Raw genomic sequence first — 4,024 nt, 5'->3', positions numbered from 1 at the left:
AGGTAACCCTTCCAAAAATTTGAAAAAATCAAAATTTATTTTAAGAAATATTAATTAACAACTATAAATATGAATCATTGATCTTAATCTAATTGTTAACATTAAAGCAACTATCCATGAGTAGTAACCATTAAAAGTGCACCCAATAACTATAACATAAACACTTACATTGGCGGTTAGATTCGGAGCTTGAGCGTGTGTATCAAGGAGAACTTCATGCAAATGAATCATTGCTCTAATACCAACTGTAATGACCCCACTATTTCTAAGACCTTGGACCATTAAAACTGCTAGACATGGCTACTATTTTGGGAAACATACATAAGAAATAACATAACTTTATTTAAAACCCAAAATATTGTACCAATACAAAATAAGGTAAAAAATATAAAATAAAATATGATATGGTATGGGGTCCCATTGTTTATAAAACATAAAACATAAACTTTAATTGTTTAAATACTAAATCCGGAAGTACATCAAAACATAATTTAAAAGACTAAAAAAATGTCATCTTCTATAGTCACGCAGTCCATTCAATTCATTCATCCTTAACGCACAAGCCAAGCTGCCAAGAATCCTTCCGCCTTCCATGTTCATTTTCCTGCATCACACTAAAAATAAAGGAGTGATCCTAATGCCCAGCAAGAAAAATCTACTAACAACATACATCATAAATCATAAACATAAGACCATAATATAAACATACACTATAAAACATATGACTATAAAAACATATATCATATAGGACTACAAAATTAATGGCCATTAACTCATTAACATGGCATGTGATAAACCATCTAGGTCCTCTGTCTACTAATCGAGGTAGGTTAGATCACATGGTAGTATATGATAACCCATCTAGGTCCTCTACTAGTCGAGGTAGGGTAAATCATAACTCTAAACCATGAAAATGATAAATAATCTTGGGGTTTTCTATCTAAGCAACTATAAGCCCCAAATCACTACAAGACATATTCATACATACATATCATAACATAAAACATATAATAACATAAACATAAAAGCACATATAATCTATCCTATTTTCCTTACCAAAGCCGGGATATTTGGGAACAAGAACGGAATTAAAACATTCCTATAAACCAACAGTAAAGATTGTGAGTTTCTAAAGAAAAAGAGATGAAAAGAACACTAAACCATCAAAGTAGAAACTTACCAAGAAGAACCTTAAGTTTCTATAAACTTAAATACCTAATCAAGAATCATAAACAAGAGTTAGGATCTGAATAAAAGAAAACTAAAGAACCATACAGAACTGAACTTAGTGATAAGAATACCTTGAATGATCTTATGGATTGATCTAAACCTAAATACTGAAAACACACTATATCTCACTTCCCAAGTGTTTAGAAAAGCTTAAAATGATAAAGCTTTTAACCCAAAACCCAAGTGTTTACTCTCTATAATAACCTTAGCAACTTATAAGGCTCTGAAGACTGCTTGAAGAATGAAGAAAATGGCTTAGTACTAGGTTCTATATATAGAGTTCAAGGAGTGAAACTAACCCCTTTTAATTTGAATAAATAAATGAATATAAAATGAAAAATATTTGAATTTTCGTTCAACAGACGCCCAGAACTTGATCAAAATCGTTCAAAGGCAGGTCCAAGTGGTTAAGGGTTTTTTTTTTTAAATTCAAAAATCATCAACATTCAAAAATACATCACCAGGGGCGATATATCGCCTACCCTGGGCGATATATCGGCTCCATCATAATCCTGAGCCTCGTTCGTACGTTCGTGCAAAGTCGATGTATTTTCCGTATCTTCCGCAAGCGATATATTGGCCCCTAAGCTATGATATATCAGCATACGTTGATATATCAAACATGTATATTCATTTTTTCAGCATATTTTGAATTGAGTAACAGCTTTGACTAAGTCATAATACGATCGTAACAGTTTCTGGAAGATTCTAGAGCTTCTAGATCTTTCTTTTATTTAAACTATTCATCAAAAATACTTTAATCCTTAATAAACATGCATAAGACAAGTGTCATGCTCTTATTAATTCTATCTAAACCTTAGGATATAATAACAATATATCTAGGACTAGCAATATTAGTCAAACCTTATGTTATAATTAATATTTTTAAACTATAGGTTAAACTTATAAAATCCATAACTGTTGCTATGAGTGTCCAACTAAGTCCTGGCTTGAACCAAAATCCATGGAATCTAACATACTACAAACTAACACTAACTACTACTACTATCTAGCTAGCTAAGTAAATATTCTGGAACACTACACTTCCACTGTAGGTCCATCATACTTAGTCTCACTCCTCAAAGTGACAACTTGACATTGTTCTTTAGGATTTACCTATGTGGAACTAGGTAAATTCCTTTGCTGCCTACTAGAAAAAATTTGAGCCAATTGACCGATTTGTGTCTCCAAACTCCTGATTGAAGACCTTGTCTCTGTCATGAATTGATTTAATTGGTCCTGTTGAATTGTTGGTGGATTCATTTGAGGATGTGGTGGTGGATGAGATGGGCGTGGATTTGGATCACAATATGGTCTAGAATGTAATCCATAAGTTGGTTGATGAGGGGGTTGTTGAGGTGGGTACTGTGGATATTGTGGTTGTAACCCTTGATTATTTTTCCAAGACAAATTAGGGTGATTTTTCCATGCAGGAGAATAGGAATTGGAGTAAGTGTTAGGTGCAGGTCTTGAAAAATTACAAATAACTTGTGCTTGTCCCAAGGGCATATTATTCACATCAGTTGAGCAACTAGTTGTGCTCGAGCATTGTTCATAAGCATGTGGTCCCCTGCAAATCTCACAACTCACAACATTATGTACTTGCATTGCTTGTGCGACGAGATTAGTCCGTTGCAATTGCTTGGTTAAAGATGCCATTTGAGCGGTCAATAGGGCAATTGGATCAACTTCTAAGACTCTTGCTACTTTCTTATTCTCACGCTTAGTAGGCCAATTATAGTTATTAATTTCCATCTCTTCCAATAATTCATATGCTTCATTAGTGCTTTTTCTCATAAACGCTCCTCCCAATGTTGCATCTATAATTGTCCTTGTATTGCGCCCCAAACCATTGTAAAAAGTATAAACTAGCAGCAACTTCTCTATTCCATGATGTGGGCACTTCCTTTGAAACTCTTTAAATCATTCCCGTGCATCATATAATGATTTCCCATCCAGTTGATGGAAATTATTAATCTCTCCTCTTATTCTGGCTGACTTGGCAGGAGGAAAATATTTACCAAGGAATTTCTGAGCCAAATCTTTCCAAGTTAGTATAGAGTTGGCTTGTAAAGAATTCAACCAACTCATAGCTCTGTCCCATAGTGAAAATGGGAATAATCTCAATCTTACAACATCATTACTCACCCCATTCATTTTGAATGTCGCACATAGCTCTAAAAATTTTGTGATATGGAGATTTGGATCCTCATTTGGTAACCCCCCAAATTGTACACAGTTCTGCACCATCTGAATAATTGAAGGTTTTATCTCATAATTATTTGCCTCAACTATTGGAGGACGAATGCTTGAATGTATCCCCGTAACAGTAGGGAGTACATAGTTTCGTAATGGTGGATCAGCTTTAGCTGCATTAACCATATTTGTATTGTTGTTGACAACATTATTTGCGTTCTCAGCCATGGTAAAATCCAATCGTTTCTTTATCTTTCGATTCTTTCTGCACGTTCTCTCAATTTCAAGATCAATTGGTATGATTTCCTTTTGTCTACTTCCTCGCATATACCAACAATTCCTGAAACACAATACAACCTTGATCCGAATAAATGTGAAACAATAAAAATAATAAAAAAAGAAAATACAAAAACCAAATTAGAACAAACAAAAATTAACTTTGATATTGGAAATTAAGTCCCTGACAACGGCGCAAAATACTTGATCTCGAAAATATATATACACAAGTGCACGCAATTGATTCAAGTAATATATATGATAAGTAGAGTATCGTTCCCACAAAGACTATCTTCCAAGTACCACTAATTGTTCTTTTGAT

General features: G+C 33.8%; 1 non-coding gene across 1 annotated transcript; it reads left to right on the top strand.

The window, feature by feature from the left end:
* Positions 1-3,115: 3,115 nt before the first annotated feature.
* Positions 3,116-3,222, top strand: LOC133802925 (small nucleolar RNA R71). The gene has a single exon (XR_009877668.1). It is a non-coding gene; the product is annotated as a small nucleolar RNA R71 (small nucleolar RNA).
* Positions 3,223-4,024: the final 802 nt, after the last annotated feature.

This window comes from Humulus lupulus, chromosome 9, assembly GCF_963169125.1.
Source record: "Humulus lupulus chromosome 9, drHumLupu1.1, whole genome shotgun sequence".
In the NCBI taxonomy this organism is placed as follows: Eukaryota; Viridiplantae; Streptophyta; class Magnoliopsida; order Rosales; family Cannabaceae; genus Humulus; species Humulus lupulus.
This window is presented reverse-complemented; position numbering and strand designations above follow the sequence as displayed.